The sequence below is a fragment of the Bombyx mandarina genome, chromosome 01, assembly GCF_030267445.1.
Source record: "Bombyx mandarina strain Sakado chromosome 01, ASM3026744v2".
Taxonomy (NCBI): Eukaryota; Metazoa; Arthropoda; class Insecta; order Lepidoptera; family Bombycidae; genus Bombyx; species Bombyx mandarina.
This window is the reverse complement of record NC_143208.1, coordinates 4,399,747-4,423,087: the sequence shown is the minus strand read 5'-3', so window position 1 is coordinate 4,423,087 and position 23,341 is coordinate 4,399,747. Positions and strand designations below refer to the sequence as shown.

The following is a 23,341-nucleotide window of genomic DNA, read 5'->3' as shown; positions in this document are numbered from 1 at the left end:
GCCTGTTCTGGGAGCGACAGGTCGTAACTCTGTTCCTCCGGCCCTCACCCTCTTCTGATTAAATCAGTTGCGGGATCCAAGACACGTAGATTTTCCCTCTGGTTACCAGGACCTCATCGTTCAGTTCACAAGGAATTATCATTAACAAATACATAGTTTCCAATGGTGTAAAGCCGTAATGTGAATGTGTCCGAACCGGTCATGTGAAGAGAGGGCAAGCGTTGTGCAATTCCATTGAGACTGAGTTTTCACGTTCAAGGTGGCTTCATTCATGTTGTGACTCCTATGGGTTCCGGCCGCCACTTAATAAACTCGTTCTCTCCACTCCGCAAAGAATAAATAAATAAATAAATAATAAATTGGAAAACCGGTCTTGTGAGTACGAATAAGTACACTTTTTGATAATTTGTAAAGTTAATTTAATTATATTTGACTTTGACCAACATATATTTTATTTTAATTTTAACTCTCTGGTTTTCAATCTGTGCAAGCTTCGAAAATTTATTGTAACTTAAGTCAGTCTGATCGAGCTTTCAGTAGCTGTCATACATTGCGTGGGTGTAACTTTTGCATGTGATACTAGGAGGTCATAATCTAAGGGAAAGTTTTACAATGAACGAAAGAGTAAAAGAGACAACATATGGCCTATTCAACGTAGATGACAAAGAAGAATGACATGTTTTACGCCGATATCAAATATGTACTCATCATCAACATCTGGAATGGCCAATAATTTTTTTACACAAATGTCTGGTTTCGGAGACATTTAAAATAACACTAGAAGTCGATCAGTACTACAAAATAAATAGCCAGAACAGTTGCTTAGAATAAAAATAAGAGCGATGGTAAACAGTAGACTTGTCTTGATCTCGAGTGTTGCGAATAATAAGTAGGCGGCGATCTCATTTCTCTATACCAGAACAACAGAAGCTTACAGAAGTAGTCGGATTCCTCTTCAACGAAGGTACTATGTTTTATTACTATAACTATTCTTGTATTATTGGTATGATATGTGATCAAAATGATTGCAAGTAAAATTATTAGAGCTTAATAAATTTGTTGAATGTCACAGTTCGAAACAATTTACCTCCAGGAACGACAATCAGAGATAAAACCAGCGACCTTCTCTTTTTAATATCAAATGCAAATTGTCATAGCATAATTTGGAGCACAGTAAAAATAAAGTTTAAATGTTTATTTTTTTGGTTTGAGCCGAATTTTACTGGTGCTTTTACTAATAATGACGAATCATGACGAATTGGAACCGCGCATAATACAGTAGTTCATCGCGGAGAAGCAGTAGAAATAATAGGGCCAAATTTGAGTAAACGGCTTATTTGTCAATCAATTGACATTCATGTCTGTCAATTCTACGAATAACTTGACATCAGGTGCATCGTGAACTCGCTCGCCGATTTATTGCAATAAAACATATTTATTATTATTATCTTCTTCTTCTTCTTCTTTCTAGCGTTTTCCCGGTCTAGTACCGGGGCCCGCTTTTCTACTTAAGCTCCTCCACTTTGCCCGGTCTTCGGCATTCTTCTGGGTGAGGCTATTCTCCTCCATACCACATCCGACCAGCGCTTCTTGGGTTTATTTAATTATCTTAACAACTAGCCGTACTCGCCCGCTTCGCTGGGCATTTAATATTTATTGTCATTATTATTAGGGAGTCCAACACTCATATAAATATTAGCCTATTCATTAAGTACATGTATTTTCTACATGGATACGAAGTTTCAAGTTAATCGGATGCATGGTTCAGTAGTTACAATGGAACATCCGTAAAAACCACTCTTGATTTATATATTGGTATAGATATAGATAAATAAAAACATTTATTATTATCGAAGGTAAAAACTAAAAAGGATCTCTACTGGAACTAACCAACTATAGAAATTTTCTAATCTCCTAGTAAGAAGCTACCTGACCTGCCCTCTGTGTTCGAAGACCATTAAATGGCGTAGCTCCGTATAATTCGTAGCCAGACTAGAACAAGATGCACACACACACATAAACGTTTTCCCTTGACTGACTCGAGTTCCCGCTTTGTAAGAACACGATTTAGTTTTTCGTTTGGTTAACATCCAACGTTTCCGGAACCACTGTCACGGCTTCGATCTGGAGTTTATTTGCGATTAGAGACTTGTTTCTATACAAATAGTAAGCGAACGTGTTATCGGCGTAGCGTGAATTTAAATAGCCCACGTGAGATATGAGGTAGAAGTCACAATTTTATGGCAAAATTAAATTCAACCAGTAACAGTTCAAAAAAAGTTTTCAACCTATTATTGCTCATAATAACATTTTAATTTTATTCTCCGTAGTTTTGTTAATACTTTCATGGGCTGCTGCCATCTGTTGTTTCGATATGAAAACTGACTAGAACTAGACTAGAAGCACTTATTCAGTTCTATGATATCCTGGTGGCATCTTGAAGAGTTGACGCGTGTTCGGAGTATCGAGTGTGCGCCCAAGGAGGTTGGCATATTGCGCATGTATTTTATTTACATAACAAGAAATACGTTTCCGCTACTTTATTGTGTTTAATAAATTGTATTTGACACAAAAAATGTTGAGTATATATTAACTACTATACTTTCTATTACTTATTTGATGATTTTTTTGGTGGAAGGAAGTCCTCAACATTTGTCATTAACACATACATGAGTTTTACGGCTCACATCATTAAGTAATAAACTAATTCGTTTCAAAAGGTCATCTTACATAAATCGTTATCATAAGTAAAATTTGATAAATAAAGAGTTTGTTTTCGACCCGAAAGGACAAACAGAAGACAATTGAAACTTCAGAATAGTATAAGATTTGATGTGTCTGTCTTGTGATTACGAATAAGAACTTCTTTTGAAAGCATATAAAGCTAAATTCACTATAGTTGACTTGACCAAAAGAATCACTTCTCTATTTCTCTATGTCTCTCCGTCTCTCTTTTTTATTTTGTCCATACTAAATTTCTGTACTAGCTTCTGTTTTTCCCCACACTGCTGTACTGTTTCTGAGCGGACCTCCAGTAAAGTCCAGTAGCTAGCTAGCTAGCTGTATCCAATCAATATACATGGCGTGGGTGTAACGGCTACATGCGACACCAGGAGACCATAATCGAAGGGAAAGTTTCACAATATATGAATAAGCAAAAGAGATAGCATCTTACGACATATCCAACGTAAATGAAAAAGAGGCATGAAATATTTTCCCTCCAAATCAAACAATAATATCGCCAACATCTCGAAGATTCTTTCTATTGTGAAAAAAATGACGTGAATGAATTTTTAATTAATTTAATGATTTATCAACTCGTAATTTCGCATCTGTGAAGCCTCAGGGAGAAGATATCTGAGATGTTCAAATTGGAAATGTTTTTCGGTGGAAAGATTCGGCTTGCTCTGAATTTGGGACCGGGACAACGATATCAAATACTTAGAGTTTTTTATTGAGCTACCCCATAAAATATCAAGCAGCTAAGAATTGGCATTATGTTAAAACCATATCAGAGTATTATGATAGTGAGTTTATTTGTTGGTTCCATGTCCTAATCATCAAAAAAATTCAGAAATAAAAGTTTGATTCTCGAAGGACTCATTCTTTTTCTATTAACTTAAGCGAAGCCGCGACTAAAATTTATTTCCTAAAATTGTCATTTAATATCACATTGTAAATATAAAATAGCTTATTTTGTTTCAATTTTACTGATAAATTTCTTTGAGCAGGCTCATTTGCGAAGCAGCTGCTCTTGAGTTGTTAGGTCTGCTTTGGAGACGCTCGGGCAGCTGTTAGCAAATCCCACCCCTCCCGTGAGTGAGCCTTTGCTCGCCCACCTATCCTGGTGAAACTGGAAAGGCCTCTGGGTTACTAGTGATCTCTCATTCATAAAATAATAATAATACAAAAAATAGCATTTGCTTGGCAATAGTCCGTTTCTAATCAAACCATATCATGAGCTAACCTTAATTAGGGTCGAATTTTGATCACTGGTTAAACCTTAAAATAACAGTTAAATTCACAATTATATAAATTCACGACCAAGTTGGGATATCCGTGACTTCAACTTGTGTGTTTATTATTATTACATTTAATTCATTTCGTTTAAAATACAATTGAGGATTTTTTTAATTAGTAGAAGTTGATCACTGAATAGAAAATAAATGAACGTCTTAGAATTGTAATAACGGCTATTGTAAACAATAGATGCAACTTTTTGTCTCTGATCTTGAGTATCGCGGATGATATGTGGGCGGCGATTCTGTTTGTTGGTACTAGAACAACATAATCTTACAGAAGTAGTCACGTACTTCCTGAACAAAGGTTCTGCGTTTTCTTACTGTAAATTTCTTGTATCGTTGGTATGGAATGGAAAAATGATGAATGAAAAATCCAATCTATTAGTATTATCAGAATGATATATTTATTTCATTAACCGTCTGCTGTCATCTGTGATTTCATTATAAAAATAGACCATAAATATAATACTTTTTTAGTTTTATGATATCCTGGTGGCATGTTGAAGAGTTGACGCGTGTTCGAGTATCGAGTGTGCGCCCAATTGGCATATTGCGCATGTAGTAAGTACATATATAACAAGTGTCCATAAATACATTTTCTTTACATAAATAACCTTTATCATTTTACTCAAAGAAAGGTTTTCTTGACAATATGCCATTTACAGATGAGCCTCATGACTCACATCATATGTGTGCCATGTGTGCAACGCTTATTTCGGCCGATATCTCAACCGTGTCGCCTAGAGGGCACCGATGACGCAGTACCACTCTGGAGAGGAGAACTCTCCGGAGCACACGCTCACGCCCTCGTCGCGGTCATAAGAGAGGACCTGACGCTGCTAACCGCCGTGGCTACGAAGTCCGGCAGCGATGAGTCCCCGAATGCAATTTTTGACTGTTGTGAATCCATCATCACACAGAAGGAGGCGGCGGAACAAGAGAGAGAGAGAGAGAGAGAGGTCTGCAGCGATCTTCGTCGTCGAGCCAGAGGCTGGAGGAGACATCATGAACCTACGTATGAGGCGCAGGTATACCCCCTGTATGAGGCGGCCTCTCCCGGAAAAGTTCACGAGACGAACTGAGGGGTGGAGGTCACGCGGTGCGTTATTCCAGCGCGCCGTTCAAGAGTAACAGCATAAGAGTGACCAGTTGGTGGTGTATCGCGTCTAGACCCGGCAGGCTGATTCCGACCCAGCGGGGTATCCGGTACTGGGCGTCCTTGAGGTCAACCGCACGTTTTGTTGCAGGCTTGACCGCAATAGCCCCCTTATTTCGCCAGGTTCTGATCTCGGGGGATCGGGGAATCGTTTAGTGCTCGTTAGGCTCGGCGAGTTAATTAACCCACAGAGACAGCCCACTGAGTTTCTCGCCGGATCTTCTCTGTGGGTCGCGTTTCTGAATCGGTGGTAGAAGCACTGCTCTTACTAGGGCCAGGGTTAACAACACCTCCGGATTGAGCCCCGAGATCTCACCTATTACGCTACGCTAGGGTAACGCTGATATAGCCTGTGAAGGATATCACTATAGATGAAAAAAAAAAAGTTTTTACTTGAATGGTAAGTGAATCCAATTTGTGACATATAGGATGATAGCTGAAATATTTTAAACTCACTGCCTATTTCGTGATATGTTTCGCACTAGAGTCATTGAGTCGTTAGCTATTAGAACGTAAGCATCATCGGTTGTTCGCCGCCTCTTTGGGATCCAATGAATCCTTTTTGAAAGTGTAGAATTAAAAAAAATGGATTAAAAGAATGAAATTTTGGAAATGAAAATTTGAAACTCACGCACGATCATTCTCGCTTCTTTACGCGCATGACGTAATATTAACAAAAATATTTTAATCTGAACTAAATCCGTTTTTTTAAGACTATCGCATCATTCCAGAACTTTCAACTAACATTGTCAAGCGATCACTCCCGTTGGCCTCTTAAAAACCATTAAGGGACCCTACTGCTGGAGAGGACGAGGACTTGGACAACTTGGATCTAAATAACCAAATTAATTATCGAATCCAAAAGTAAGTCTATTGGAATTTTTACATAAGAATAAGAGATAGAACATACTCACAAAATATAAACCAGTTCCATTAAAAATTGGAACTTGTAACAAAACTACCAAACGCAATTTCTTTTTCTCTTACAGTAGAAAGAGACGAAAAAGTCGACTTCCTAAGGCATGATTCACTTTGCAAAACGCATATATACACCTCCATAGGGGTTATAAGATCCCAGTGCTATCCGGTCTGTAAACTAGGTTCTTTGAGGTTGTGCAGAAATATGTAGTACCAGGACATAATGAGCACGTTAGAGTTAGTTTTTCATGTAAACTCCATCTCGTGTTCATGGTCCAAATTGCGATGAATGTAGGTTCGAATAGAGAGCCGCTCATGAACCCAGTTCTTTAGTAAGTCGACAGATGGGATCTGTAGCTCAAAATCGTCCTTAAATATTATATTAATACAAATACAATATTAAAGTAATAAAATTTAAAATAATTTTAAATATATCGCTCGATTTTCATCGTGGTCACGCATTATCTTGTCTGAGTTAATAATGAAATTTTTCAGTAGAGTATGTTCGCCCTAAAACTGTCGACACGAAAGAACATTACTCGAGACTTCAATTTTTTTGCCTCAAATAGAGCAACACCTTAATTTAATAAATTTAGGCTAGAAAATCTTACGAGCTGTTAATTTTGATGATTGAATTCAATTCTTCAGAAAATTCGCGTCAGGATTCTCGAAATACCACTATCTATCTCATCATTGGTGTCACTCGATTTCTCATACGAATTGACTTAGTGTCCACGGGGTATTTATACCGCATAGCATTTGCGGATGCATGTTTGTTTGAAGTAGTAAATTTATATTTTTATAGAGAACGTTTTCGGTTTCATTTTGAAGTCACATTAATTCAAATTGTCTTGTATACGAAAAGTTGTTGCGAAAGCATCTTAATTTATTTTTTCTAGAGAGTAAGTAGAGCAAAGCTTATGAAGTTTATCTTTAAACTAGCGACCCGCCCTCGCTTCGCTTCGGAAACATTAAAACATATATTAAAAACAAAAAAAAAAATAATAAAAAAATAAAAAAAAGTAGCCTATGTTCATCAGGGACAATGTCAGCTTCTAATGGCAAAAGAATTTTTCAAATCGGTCCAGTAGTTTCGGAGCCTATTCGAAACAAACAAACAAACAAATCTTTCCTCTTTATAATATTAGTATAGACGAATAAATACAGTGCGTTGTTAGAAAATGTTATGTTGTTATTGCTTAGATATTGCATATTGTATAAACGTAATAAGAATGCGAGCCGTTTTAATTTTTGCCTGTTCTGGGAGCGACAGGTCGTAACTCTGTTCCTCCGGCCCTCACCTCTTCTGATTACGTGAGTTGCTGGATCCAAGACACGTAGATTTTCCCTCTGGTTACCAGGGCCTCATTGTTTAATTCACAAGGAATAATCATTAACAAATACATAGTTTCCAATGGTGTAAAGCCGTAATGTGAATGTATATACGTCTCAGTACCACCACTTTGGCTATATCTGCAGCGAACCGGTCATGTGAAGGGAGGGCAAGCGTTGTGCAATTCCATTGAGACTGTGTCTTCACGTTCAAGGTGGCTTCATTCATGTTGTGACTCCTATGGGTTCCGGCTGCCACTTAATGAACTCGTTCTCTCCACTCCGCAAAGAATAAATAAATAAATAATAAATTGGAAAACCTGTCTTGTGAGTACGAATAAGGACACTTTTTGATAATTTGTAAAGTTAATTTAATTATATTTGACTTTGACCAACATATATTTTATTTTAATTTTAACCAGCTGTTTTGTGCAAGCTTCGAAAATTGATTGTAACTTAGTCAGTCTGTCTGTCTGATCGAGCTTTCAGTAGCTGTCATACATTGCGTGGGTGTAACTTTTGCATGTGATACTAGGAGATCATAATTTAAGGGAAAGTTTTACAATGAACGAAAGAGTAAAAGTGACAACATATGGCGTATTCAACGTAGATGAAAAAGAAGAATAAAATGTTTTACCCGACACCAAATATATACTCATCATTGACATCTGGAATGGTTAATATAATTTTTTTACACAAATGTCTGGTTTCGGAGACATTTAAAATAACACTAGAAGTCGATCAGTACTACAAAATAAATAGCCAGAACAGTTGCTTAGAATAAAATTATGAGCAGTAGATTTGTCTTGTCTTTTGTCTCTGATCTCGAGTGTTGCGAATAATAAGTAGGCGGCGATCTCATTTCTCGATACCAGAACAACAGAAGCTTACAGAAGTAGTCGAACTCCTCTTCAACGAAGGTACTACGTTTTATTACTATAACTATTCTTGTATTATTAGTATGATATGTAATCAAAATTATTGCAAGTAAAATTATTAGAGCTTAATAAATATGTTGAATGTCACAGTTCGAAATAATTTACCTCCAGGAACAATAATCAGAGATAAAACCAGCGACCTTCTCTTTTTAATGTCAAATGCAAATTGTCATAGCATAATTTGGAGCACAGTAAAAATAAAGTTTAAATGTTTATTTTTTTGGTTAGAGCTGAATTTTACTGGTGCTTTTACTAATAATGACGAATCATGACGAATTGGAACCGCTCATAACACAGTAGTTCATCGCGGAGAAGCAGTAGAAATAAAAGGGCCAAATTTGAGTAAACGGCTTATTTGTCAATCAATTGACATTCATGTCTGTCAATTCTACGAATAACTTGACATCAGGTGTATCGTGAACACGTTCGCCGATTTATTGCAATAAAATATATTTATTATTATCTTCTTCTTCTTCTTCCTAGTGTTTTCCCGGTCTAGTACCAGGGCCCGCTTTTCTACTCCTAAGCTCCTACACTTTGCCTGGTCTTCGGCCTCCTTCTGGGTGAGGTTATTCTCCTCCATACCACATCCGACCAGCGCTTCTTGGGTTTATTTAATTATCTTAACAACTAGCCGTACCCGCCCGCTTCGCTGGGCATTTAAAACTAACATAATTATTTATTGTCATTATTATTAGGGAGTCCAACACTCATATAAATATTAGCCTATTCATTAAGTACATGTATTTTCTATATGAATACGAAGTTTCAAGTTAATCGGATGCATGGTTCAGTAGTTACAACGGAACATCCGTAAAAACCACTGTAGATTTATATATTGGTATAGATATAGATAAATAAAAACATTTATTAATATCGAAGGTAAAAATTTAAATGGATCTCTACGGGAACTAACCAACTATAGAAATTTTCTAATGTCCTAGTAAGAAGCTACCTGACCTGCCCTCTGTGTTCGAAGACCATTAAATGGCGTAGCTCCGTATAATTCGTAGCCAGACTAGAACAAGATGCACACACACACATATAAACGTTTTCCCTTGACTGACTCGAGTTTCCGCTTTGATTTTTTTTTTTCTACCTAAGCTGGTAGCCTGGAGTGGCTATTTCAGCGTAACCGTAACTAGTAGGTGAGCTCACGGGGCTCAAACCTGACGACGATGCTAACACGAACCCTAGCAAGAGTCGTGCTTCGCAGAATCTACCACCGGATCGGAAACGCGACCCACTGAGAAGATCCGGCGAGAAACTCAGTGGGCTGTGTCTGAGAGTAAATTTACTCGACGAGAACGGTGACCGGTGCTTGAAGTACCTAGAAGCACCGTTAGTGGATCGGGAGGATCCAAGATGACGTGTTTTGGGCGACGTCGACTGTTTTCCATTCTGTCCGCAAGATCGGGAATGTAGTTACCTGCGGCCACGATGAGAGGATTCTCGTGTCATGCCGCTTTATCGAAGTGGCGCATCGACGCCGACTGTAGATACTTACCGATGGACTCTTAGTCCAGGTCGTCATGGAGGTCGACGTTCCTGACAAACCACGGGGCTCCGACGGCTATCCTGCAAAAACGGGATTGAATGATTTGGAAGGATTTTAAGTGAGTGCGGGCCGCGTGAGCGAACACTACACTTGCATAGGTCATGACGGGGCGTATGCAAGTTTTGTAGAGTGTCACCTTATTTCTAAGGGACATTTTACTTCGCCTGCATATCGTCGGGTAGAGACGTCCTAGAATGAAGGCGGCACGGTCGCGTACCGTCTTAATATGAGGGCGGAATGTCATCCTTCTGTCGAGGGTGACGCCTAAATATTTGACCTTCGGGGCCCACGGTATGGGCTGGTCGAACATCGTGATTGGGCGAATGGCGGAGGCGGAGGTGTCGACGCGCCTAGACGGGAGAGGGATGCTCAACGTGGTGTTCGGAGGGCGACCCCTTTTGAAGAGCACCGCTGTGCTTTTCGTGGGGTTGATGTCGATGCGCTACTTTCGGAACCACTGTCCCATGGTGGTAGCTGCGGTCTGAAGTCGCCGATGAAGCAACGCCTTCTTCCTACACGAGTAGTAGATGGCGGTGTCATCGGCGAAGAGCGCCACATGGGTCTCCGAAGACCGGGGTATATCATTGATATACAAACTGAATAGTAACGGGGAGAGGGCGGAGCCTTGCGGGACTCCGGCTGTGACGTGACGGGGGCGGGATCGCGTTCACTCGACTCGATATCGGAACGAACGGTTCGACAAGTAGTCTCGTATGATGAGCACGAGTCTGTCTGGCACTCCCATGTTATACAGTTTGTATATCAAACCGTTGTGCCAGACTTTGTCGAACGCCTTCGCTATATCGAAGAAGAGGGCTCCTGTCGGGATGGACCCGCTTTGTACGAACACGATTTAGTTTTTCGGTTGGTTAACATCCAACGTTTCCGGAACCAATGTCACGGCTACGATCTGGAGTTTATTTGCGATTAGAGACTTGTTTCTATACAAATAGTAAGCGAATGTGTTATCGGCGAAGCGTGAATTTAAATAGCCCACGTGAGATATGAGGTAGAAGTCACAATTTTATGGCAAAATTAAATTCAACCAGTAACAGTTCAAAAGAAGTAGTTTTCAACCTATTATTGCTCATAATAACATTTTAATTTTATTCTCCGTAGTTTTGTTAATACTTTCATGAACTGCTGCCATCTGTTGTTTCGTTAAAAAAACTGACTAGAACTAGACTAGAACCACTTATTCAGTTCTATGATATCCTGGTGGCATCTTGAAGAGTTGACGCGTGTTCGGAGTATCGAGTGTGCGCCCAACGAGGTTGGCATATTGCGCATGTATTTTATTTACATAACGAGAAATACGTATCCGCTACTTTATTGTGTTTAATAAATTGTATTTGATACAAAAAATGTTGAACATAGATTAACTACTATACTGTCTATTACTTATTTGATGATTTTTTTGGTGGAAAGAAGTCCTCAACATTTGTCATTAACACATGAGTTTTACGACTCACATCATTAAGTAATAAATAATTCGTTTCAAAAGGTCATCTTACATAAATCGTTATCTTAAGTGAAATTTGATAAATAAAGAGTCTGTTTTCGACCCGAAAGGACAAACAGAAGACTATCGAAACTTCAGAATAGTATAAGATTTGATTTGTCTGTCTTGTGATTACGAATAAGGACTTCTTTTGAAAGCATATAAAGCTAAATTAACTAATAGGTGACTTGACCAAAAGAATCACTTTTCTCTTTCTCTATGTCTCTCCGTCTCTCTTTTTTATTTCGTCCATACTAAATTTCTGTACTAGCTTCTGTTTTTACCCACACTGCTGTACTGTTTCTGAGCCGACCTCCAGTAAAGTCCAGTAGCTAGCTGTATCCAATCCATGGCGTGGGTGTAACGGTTACATGCGACACCAGGAGACCATAATCAAAGGGAAAGTTTCACAATGTATGAATAAGCAAAAGAGATAGCATCTTACGACATATCCAACATAAATGAAAAAGAGGCATGAAATATTTTCCCTCCAAATCAAACAATAACATCGCCAACATCTCGAAGATTCTTTCTATTGTGAAAAAAATGACGTGAATGAATTTAAATTAATTTAATGATTTATCAACTCCTAATTTCGCATAAAGCTACCACTAGCTACTGTGAAGCCTCAGGGAGAAGATATATATGTTCAAATTGGAAATGTTTTTCGGTGGAAAGATTCGGCTTGCTCTGAATTTGGGACCGGGACAACGATATCGAATACTTAGAGTTTTTTATTGAGCTACCCCATAAAATATCAAGCAGCTAAGAATTGGCATTATGTTAAAACCATATCAGAGTATTATGATAGTGAGTTTATTTGTTGGTTCCATGTCCTAATCATCAAAAAAATTCAGAAATAAAAGTTTGATTCTCGAAGGACTCATTCTTTTTCTATTAACTTAAGCGAAGCCGCGACTAAAATTTATTTCCTAAAATTGTCATTTAGTGCCACATTGTAAATATAAAATAGTTTATTTTGTTTTAATTTTACCCATAAATTTCTTTGAGCAGGCTCATTTGCGAAGCAGCTGCTCTTAAGTTGTTAGGTCTCCTTTGGAGACGCTCGGGCAGCTGTTAGCAAATCCCACCCCTCCCGTGAGTGAGCCTTTGCTCGCCCACCTATCCTGGTGAAACTGGAAAGGCCTCTGGGTCGTTAGTGATCTCTCATTCATAAAATAATAATAATAAAAAAAAACATTTGCTTGGCAATAGTCCGTTTCTAATCAAACTAAATCATGAGCTAACCTTAATTAGGGTCGAATTTTGATCACTGAATTTAACCTAAAAATAACAGTTAAATTCACAATTATATAAATTCAGGACCAAGTTGGGATATCCGTGACTACAACTTGTGTATTTATTACATTTAATTCATTTCGTTTAAAATACAATTGAGGATTTTTTTAATTAGTAGAAGTTGATCACTGAATAGAAAATAAATAAACGTCTTAGAATTGTAATAACGGCTATTGTAAACAATAGATGCAAATTTTTGTCTCTGATCTCGAGTATCGCAGATGATATGTGGGCGGCCAGCGTACTGAGACGGCTAAAGTTCCAAAGTCATTGTTTCGCCTCGAAGATTTCGTTGGCCGGGCGTCCTTGAGGTCAACCGCACGTCTTGTTGCAGGGTTGACTGCAGTAGTCCCCTTATCCTCCCAGGTTCTGATCTCGGGGGGATCGAGGAATCGTTTAGTGCTCGTTAGGCTCAGCGAGTTAATTAACCGACAGAAACAGCCTACTGAGTTTCTCGCCGGATCTTCTCTGCGGGTCGCGTTTCCGATCCGGTGGTAGATTCTGCGAAGCACTGCTCTTGCTAGGGCCAGTATTAGCAACACCTCCGGTTTGAGCTCCGAGATCTCACCTATCACGCTACGCTTGGGTAACGCTGATATAGCCTGTTAAGGATATCAGCATAGGTGAAAAAAGTTTTTACTTGAATGGTAGGTGAATCAATTTTGTGACATATATGATGATAACCGAAATATTTTAAACTCACGGCCTATTTCGTGATATGTTTCCCACTAGAGTCGTTGAGTCGTTAGCTATTAGAACGTGAGCACCATCTGAATGAGACCCTTTTTATCATCAGCACAATTATTATTGTGAATTTAGAGTTAAGACGGTTGTTCGCCGCCTCTTTGGGATCCAATGAATCCTTCTTGAAAGTGTAGGATTTTCAAAAATGCATTACTAAAGAATGTAATTTTGGAAATAAAAATTTGAAACTCACGCACGATCATTTCCGCTTCTTTACGTGCATGACGTAATATTAACAAAAATATTTTAATCTGAACTAAATCCGTTTTTTTTAAGGCTATCGCATCATACCAGACCTTTCAATTAACGTTGTGAAGTGACCATTCCCGTTGGCCTCTTAAAAACCATTAAGGGAGCCTACTGCTGGAGAGGACGAGGACTTGGAGAACTTGGATCTAAAGAAGCAAATTATCTATCGAATCCAAAAGTAGGTCTATTGGAATTTTTACAGAAGAATAAGAGATAGAATACAGTCACAAAATATAAAACACTTCCATTGAAAATTGGAACTTATAACAAAACTACTACTAAGCGCAATTAATTTTTTTCTTACATTAGAAAGAGACGAGAAAGTCGACTTCCTAAGGCATGATTCACTTTGCAAAACGCATTATATACACCTCCATAGGGGTTATAAGATCCCAGTGCTATTCGGTCTGTAAGCTAGGTTCTTTGAGGTTGTGCAGAAATATGTAGTACCAGGACATAATGAGCACGTTAGAGTTAGTTTTTCATGTAAACTCCATCTCGTGTTCATGGTCCAAATTGCGATGAATCGAGGTTCGAGTTGAGAGCCGCTTATGAACCCAGTTCTTTAGTAAACCATCAGATGGGTTCCTTAGCTCAACATCGTCCTTATATTATATACTGACAATATTACGAGTAGTTATAGTAATAAAATAAAAAGAATTTACAATATATCGCTCGAATTTTCAGCGTGGTCATGCATTAGATTAACTGAGCTTTGTTTGAAGTAAATTCATATTTTTCTAGAGAACGTTTTTGGTTTCATTTTGTAGTCACATTAATTCATATTCTCTTTTATACAAAAATTATGTTTGCGAAATTATCTTAAATCATTTTTTCTAGAGAGCAAGTAGATCAAAGTTTATGAAGTTAATCTTCAAACGAATACAATGCGTTGTTAGAAAATTTTATGTTGCTATTGTTGCTTGGAGATTACGTGTTGTATAAACGTTATATTACAATCCAAATTTTTTACTTGTTATTTATTGTGTACCTATATTTTCTTTTTTAGCTTGTAATGTGTATTGTGTGGCTAGTAAATAAATAAATAAGAACGCGTGCCATTTTAACTGTTGCCTGTTTTGGTCAGGTTGTCAACAGGCCAGGCTGCCAGGTTGGTCGTAACAAACTAGTTCGACGGGTCGTAACTCTGTTCCTCCGGCCCTCACTCTCTTCTGATTAAGTCAGTTGCAAGATCCAAGACACGTGGATTTTTCCTCTGGTTACCAGGACCTCATCGTTCAGTTCACAAGGAATTATCATTAACAAATACATAGTTTCCAATGGTGTAAAGCCGTAATGTGAATGTGTCCGAACCGGTCATGTGAAGGGAGGGCAAGCGCTGTGCAATTCCATTGAGACTGAGTCTTCACGTTCAAGGTGGCTTCATTCATGTTGTGACTCCTATGGGTTCCGGTCACCACTTAATAAGCTCGTTCCCTCCACTGCGCAAAGAAAAAGAATAAATAAATAATAAATTGGAAAATCTGTCCTGTGAATATGAATAAGGATACTTTTTGATAGTTTGTAAAGTTAATTTAATTATACTAGTGGTCCCCCGGTAGTCGAAATTCGACTATAACTAATGGAAATTATAAGTTTGTACACTATTATGATTCTGTTGTCAAAGACTATTATATAAAATACTTCTTTAATCACAGATTTCGTCAAAAATACATTTTAGACAAATATGAATAAAGAGAAAACAATATTTAATCTATTCTCAGTTTGTTAGCCTATAACTGACAGACAGCAAAGAAAAGTTTGACAATAAACAAAACATATGCATGCGTGTGTGCGTCAAATACATGGTAGTGTGTGTAATAATTTTTTTATTGAATTAATGTATATTTTAGGCATAATTAAAAAAAATATTAGCATTCTGCACTCATTCTCTATATTCTCTATAAGTGTGGAAAATTTCATATTCCTCCGTCCGCGCAATTTTCGTAAAAAGCGATACAGTTTTCCTTCACTTATTAATATATATAGATTTGACTTGACCAACATATATTTTATTTTTATTTTAACTCTCTGTTTTTCTATTTGCCTGTGCAAGCTTCCAAAACTGAGATTGTACTTAGTTTGATCGAGCTTTCAGTAGCTGTTTTATACAACCTCCAATCAATCATACATTGCGTGGGTGTAACCATTGCATGCGATACTAGGAGATCATAATCTAAGGGAAAGTTTCACAATGAACGAAAGAGTAAAAGAGACAACATATGGCGTATTCAACGTAGATGACAAAGAAGAATGAAATGTTTTACCCCGATATCAAATATGTACTCATCATCAACATCTCGAATGGCCAATAATTTTTTTACACAAATGTCTGGTGGTTTCGGAGACATTTAAAATAACAGTAGTAGTCGATCAGTACTAGAAAATAAATAGCCAGAACAGTTGCAAAAATAAGAGCGATGGTAAACAGTAGATACGATCCTTTGTTTCTGTTCTCGAGTGGACTTTTTGGCGGGAACGGGAGGAGTGAAGTTGTGTGATTTGTTTTAATTTGGTGTTGCTTCAGGTTTAAATGTGTAAGAACGGTGGTTTATTATCTATTTAGTATCTATGCACAAATGTGGGAAAATGAAAAAAAACCGCTAAACATAACTTCTCGGAATCCCCCAAAAAGTCAACTGAAATAGTGTCAGTAAATGACCACCATTTTACTGAGATTATATTTCATCCTATATCATCTCATCTCATTTCATTTCATTTCATGCCATGTTTCATATTAATCAACTTCATTTCATTTCGTAAAATCATTTTTCATTTATAAAAGTTTTCATTAATATTATAAATTAAAATATGACATGACTTAAAGGTCTTAGTTACCAAGTCATAAAATCCCTTAAAACAAAAAAAAATGATCTCGAGTGTTGCGAATAATAAGTAGGCGGCGTCTCATTTCTCGATACCAGAACAACAGAAGCTTACAGAAGTAGTCGGATTCCTCTTCAACGAAGGTAGTACGTTTTATTACTATAACTATTCTTGTATTATTGGTATGATATGTTATCAAAATTATTGCAAGTAAAATTATTAGAGCTTAATAAATTTGTTGAATGTCACAGTTCGAAACAATTTACCTCCAGGAACGACAATCAGAGATAAAACCAGCGACCTTCTCTTTTTAATATCAAATGCAAATTGTCATAGCATAATTTGGAGCACAGTAAAAATAAAGTTTAAATGTTTATTTTTTTGGTTTGAGCCGAATTTTGCTGGTGCTTTTACTAATAATGACGAATCATGACGAATTGGAACCGCTCATAATGCAGTAATTCATCGCGGAGAAGCAGTAGAAATAATAGGGCCAAATTTGAGTAAACGCCTTATTTGTCAATCAATTGACATTCATGTCTGTCAATTCTACGAATAACTTGACATCAGGTGTATCGTGAACACGTTCGCCGATTTATTGCAATAAAATATATTTATTATTATCTTCTTGTTCTTCTTCTTTCTAGCGTTTTCCCGGTCTAGTACCAGGGCCCGCTTTCCTACTCCTCCACTTTGCCCGGTATTCGGCATTCTTCTGGGTGAAGCTATTCTCCTCCATACCACATCCGACCAGCGCTTCTTGGGTTTATTTAATTATCTTAACAACTAGCCGTACTCGCCCGCTTCGCTGGGCATTTAAAATTAACATTATTATTTATTGTCATTATTATTAGGGAGTCCAACACTCATATAAATATTAGCCTATTCATTAAGTACATGTATTTTCTACATGGATACGAAGTTTCAAGTTAATCGGATGCATGATTCAATAGTTACAACGGAACATCTGTAAAAACCACTGTAGATTTATATATTGGTATAGATATAGATAAATAAAAACATTTCTTGTTATCGAAGGTAAAAATTAAAAAGGATCTCTACCAGGACCTAGAACTAACCAACTAGAAATCTTTTAATGTCCTAGTGAGAAGCTATAGAGTGGACCTGCCCTCTGTGTTCGAAGATCATTAAACGGCGTAGCTCCGTATAATTCGTAGCCAGACAAGAGCAAGATGCACAGACACACATATGAACGTTTTCCTTTGACCGACTCTAGCTCCCGCTTTGTAAGAACAGGATTGTGTTTTTCGTTTGGTTAACATCCAACATTTCCGGAACCACTGTCACGGCTACGGTCTGGAGCTTATTTGCGATTAGAGACTTGTTTCTATACGAATAGTAAGCAGACGTGTTATCGGCGAAGCGTGAATTTAAATAGCCCACGTGAGATATGAGGTAGAAGTCACAATTTTATGACAAAAATATAATTCAGCCAGTAACAGTTCAAAGGAGAGTTCAACCTATTATTGCTCATAATAATATTTTAATTTTATTCTCCGTAGTTTTGTAAATACTTTTATGGGCTGCTGCCATCTGTTGTTTCGTTATAAAAACAGACTAGAAGTACTTTTTCAGGTTTATGATAACCTGGTGGCATTTTGAACACTTGACACGTGTTCAGAGTATCGAGTGTGCGCCCAAAGAGGATGACTTAAGCGCATGTGCAGAATACAACAAGTGTCCATAAATACATAACCACTATTTATTTTTAAATAGTTCATAAATTGTAGTCGACACAAAAAATATATATTTTTCATTAATTGTTTGATCATTTTACTCAAAGAACTTTAAATTAACAGAAAGTTACTCTACAAAGAGCAACATCCGTCATGTACAGCAATATCCGTCAACTTGATGTACATAGCTTGGCTTATATCTAAATAGATGGGTAACGGAAACTTATAAAGCAAAATTCACTAGCTTCAAAAATTTCCGCACGTATCAAAGGCCGATGACAACACAATAACTGTATTACTATCGTAGTGCAGTCTTATATCTATCTAGTCCAGAGCCATCAGGTCTATAAAATTAGTGTTTTATTTGATATTTCAGTATTAGAGTAGAAACTGTATTTATTAAAACTAAAATCTATTAAATTCATAACCTGCGTTTTGCAAGTAGACAAAACAAATCCGTAATGGGGATTTTTTCCCTGTAGTCACAAAGCACCCTAAAGAGGTTATGTACGACGACGACATACTAGGATCTCATGATGATATTGGAGTCTTATTTAACGCTATATTTTATTTATATTTATAATGACATCTCGCGTGTTTTATACTAATATAGGATCACCGAGAACTCTCAACTTAACCGGTAGGTGGATCTGATCAATGATTTCTATAATGGTTACCAATTTTTTTTGATTAAACTCACGGCCTCTCTCGTGATATGAGTCGCACCAGAATTGTTATTAGAAGGTGAGTCCACTTTTTTTATATTTTTTTTATTGCCCGTGTAGGCAGACAAACATACAGCTCACCCCATGGTGAGTGGTTACCGTCACTCATGAACTTAGTCAAGCTGCTGCCTACCGCTTAATACTCTCCTCAAGCTTCTTCTCGTTTGAAGAAGGATATGTCGTTACGTTCGGGAAACACCGTGAGGGGAGCTCATTCCAAAGCCGGATGGTACGTGGCAAAAAGGTCTCTCGAAACGCACTTTGGCTAGCCCCTTTTTATCTTCAACACAATTGTAAATTTAGAGTTTACGCGCTTGTTCGTCGCCTCTTTGTAATCCAATGAATCTTTCTTAAAGGTGTAATATTTTAAAAAATTGATTATTTTAAAACTTAATTTTAAATTTGGAACTCGTCTACGCCCCAGTAACATTCCTGCTTCTTTATGCACGCAAAATAAACTATATTTTAATACAAATTAAATTCGCTTTTTCCATGATTATCGCATCATACCAGAATTTTGTGAAGTGCTTTTTTTGTCTTACTTAGATGTGTGGACGAGCTCACAGCCCACCTGGTGTTAAGTGGCTACTGGAGAGCCCATAGACATCTACAACGTAAATGCACCACCCATCTTGAGGTAATAAGTTCAATAATAAGATATAATTTCTTTTCAAGATCTCGTCAAATATTCTAGAACGCTCCTTAAATAATTTGAATTACATATAAATGCGTCCAAGCGGTGCGCTTTGTGCACAATAGTAGTATTATGCCTAATTATTAATAATAATAATAATTTGATGGGAAATAGTTAAAGAACTTCAAAACGTTAACATGACAGGCTGTGGTATACGTAGTAAAGGGTCGACTAAACCAACCCACCATTACATTCTCGCCTAACCGGGTAGCTTACAAAACTTAACTGTATAGACGGCACCACAAGCGTCTAGTTCGAAGAGCTTCTAGCGTAAGTATCCTCGAGCAAGCATTGTCTTCATATGCACTTTTGATCTATGTAAATATGCAAATTAATTATCTAGTCCAAAAGAGCAGTATATAAATAAGAATAATAAGTAGAATATAGTCACAAAATATAAATCACTTCCATTGAAAATTTGAACTTGTAATAAAACTACTAAAGGCAATTTATCTTTCTCTTACATTAGAAAGAGACAGGAAAAGTCGACTTCCCAAAGCATGATTCTCTTTGCTTGCAAAACGCATTTATACACCTCCGTAGGGTTATAAAATCCCAGTGCTCACTCAGTCTGTGGTGAGGCCCTTTGAGGTTGTACAGAAATATGTACTACCAGGACATAATGAGCACGTTAGAGTTAGTTTTTCAAGTAAACTCCATCTCGTGTTCACGGTCCAAATTGCGATGAATCGAGGTTCGAGTAGAGAGCCGCTTATGAACCCAGTTCTTCAATTAACCAACAGATGGACTCGGTAACTCATAAGCGTCCTGATAAAAATTTCAAAATGAAAGAGGTATAACTCAACCTTTTAAAAAATTTCGTCGTGATCACTCTATACTAAATCTACGTCAACGGTTTTATTTTTCAGTGTGCCTGGCAGCTGTTGAAAGGACAAACGGAAAATGATCGAAACTTCAGATTTCATGTGTCTGTCCTATGATTATGAATAAGGGCTTCTTTTAAAAACACAAAAAATTAAATTAACTGTAGTTGACTTGACAAAAAAAAACATTTTTTATTTTGCCTCTCTGTCTTTTTGTTTGTCTATACTAAGTTTCTGTACTAGCTAGCTTCTGTTCTTTACCCACACTGCTGTACTGTACTCTTTCTGAGCGGACCTCCAGTCCTAGTTACCTGTAATCTGTATCTAATCATAAACATGGCGTGGGTGTAACGGTTGCATGCGACACCAGGAGACCATAATCGAATGGAAAGTTTCACAATGAATGAATGAGCAAAAGAGATAGCATATTACGACGTACCCAACGTAAATGAAAAAGAGGCATGAAATATTTTTCCTCGAAAAACATTGACCATTACAATCTGGAATGGCTCGTTCTTTTTCTCCTCAAATGTTTGATTTCGGTGATATGTGAAACAACGAACGTTAATGAATTTAAATTAATTTAATGATTTATCAATGAGTTAAGTTTTTGTACGTAATTCGACTTCTTCATTTTATCGATACAGCGATCGGACTCTTACGCTACCATTGTTACCAGTGTCAAATTAACAAAAAATATCAATTTGTTAAATGAAGAACGTTGTAGAGCGGAATGTAATGATGATGATGATCTATTTTAATCAGAGAAGCCACGTCCAGTGATTTTGTTTCATTTTTCGACACTTGTGCTTTTTTTTTTTCCTACCTAAGCTGGTAGCCTAGAGAGGCTATTCCAGCGTAACCGTAACTAGTAGGTGAGCTCATGGGGTTCAAACCTGACGACGATGCTAACACAAACCCTAGCAAGAGCCGTGCTTCGCAGAATCTACCACCGGATCGGAAACGCGACCCACTGAGAAGATCCGGCGAGAAACTCAGTGGGCTGTGTCTGAGAGTAACTTGTGCACTTTCACGGAGGCTAAACGGTTCATAAGTCATCGTTAATTCATGTTTCAACATGAATAGTGTTTCTTCAACTAACAAAACAAAACAATTCCTGTAACTTTTCTCCCAAACAGATGAATGTGTATTGTTATTATATCTTCTATTAGTATGGTGTATTTTCTTCTTGTTTATTTCTTTAAATGAACAGAGGAGGCTGTATGAATAAGTTAGAGATGTAACAAACAAACACATCCATATGCTATTGATGTAAGCTACCATTAAATTTAGCTACTGTGGAGCGGAGGGATAAGCTGTCTATGTTCAAATTGAAAATATTTTTCTATGGAAAGTTGCCCTGTATTTGGACTTGGATAATGATATCGAATACTTAAAGCTTTTTAAAGAGCTACACCACAAAATATCAAACAGCAAAGAATTGTCATCTTATTAAAACCGTATCACACTAATGTGATAGTGAGATTGTTTATTTATTGGTTTTACGTCCTAACCACTCAACCGGTCATTGTGAAATTTTTACAAATTGTCAGGGCTACAGAAAATACAGAAATAAAACTTTGATATTCGAGTGATATATCATTTTTCCACTAACGCAAGTGAAGCCGTGGCTAAATGCCAACTTATACATAAATATAAATTGGCTTTCTTAGTGTTACTGGTGCATTTGTTTGGGAATAATCTTTTTTTAAATAAATCTATATCATGAGGCAACATTAAGTAGGATCGAATTTCGATCGCTTGGTTACAACTAACAGCTACTAAATTCAAAATTAAAAAATTTTTGAGACTAAGTTTAAATATCCGTGACTTCAACTTGGATATTACATACTAGCTTTTGCCCGCGACTCCGTCCGTGTAGAATAGCTACTTTGGCATAATGCTAAATTTTACCCCCACTTCATTTACGTATAAAGTGAAAATATTTTTGAATTATAGAATGTTATGGAGCTATTTAAGCCCCTATTTTGAAACATTATTTATTGGTGCTCCACTTGTATTAGCCTTACCGTGATGTTATATAGCATACATATATAGCCTTCCTCAATAAATGTGTTATCTAATACTGAAATAATTTTTCAAATCGGACCAGTAGTTCCTAAGATTAGCGCGTTCAAACAAAAAAACTCTTCAGCTTTATAATATTAGTATAGATAATTAATTTCATTTAAAAGAATTCATTTTAAATGGTAGAACTCGATCACTGACTAATAAATATATTATAAAATACTGTTTAGAATTAGAATACTCGTAGCTTCGACTGTAAGCAATAGATACGACCTTTTTTTGTCTGTGATCTCGAGTATCGCGGATGAAAAGTGGGCGGCGACTTCGTTTCTCGATATCAGGACAACAGAATCTTACAGAAGTATACGCGTACCTCTTGAACGAAGGTACTATTTTTTACTATAATTTTTCGTGTTTTGCTTGTTTGAAATTGGAATGTCACAGTTCCAAATACTTTACCCCACTCAGGAGTTACAATCAGAGACAAAATCAAAAACCTTCACTTTTGAATGTCAAACGTAAATTGACAAAGCATTACTGACAGGCTTAATTTAGAGCAATATAAATAAATGAATGTACAAATATTTTAATTTTTTATGTTTCGAGCGGAATTTTACTCTCGCTTTTACTAATAATGACTGACGATTGGAACCGCTCAGAGTACAGTAGTTCATTGCGGAGTAGCAGTAGAAGTAGTTAGGGAAGAATTGAGTAAGCAGCTTCTTTATCAATCGATTTCTTGACATTCAAGTAGGTCAGTTCCACTAATCACTAGACATCAGGTGTACTGTAAGCGCGTTCGCCGATTTGGTTAGTTATTATTATCATTA

At 37.1% G+C, this 23,341-nt stretch overlaps 2 protein-coding genes across 5 annotated transcripts in view; one reads left to right on the top strand and one right to left on the bottom strand.

Annotated features, from left to right (window-relative positions):
• Dhc1 (dynein axonemal heavy chain 1) overlaps positions 1–23,341 on the bottom strand; it is a 250,612-nt gene that overhangs the window by 93,925 nt on the left and 133,346 nt on the right.
• Positions 1–23,341, top strand: part of LOC149503463 (uncharacterized) — a 94,788-nt gene that overhangs the window by 68,954 nt on the left and 2,493 nt on the right. For 2 of the 4 annotated variants that reach the window (XR_016323121.1, XM_089727581.1), the window contains one exon: positions 260–635. The gene's annotated coding sequence lies outside the window, so the exon portion shown is untranslated. Of the gene's footprint in view, positions 1–259; positions 636–7,575; positions 7,756–13,744; positions 14,922–23,341 lie in introns of those variants that run through there. The other 2 variants (XM_089727585.1, XM_089727590.1) reach the window with 2 other exon arrangements.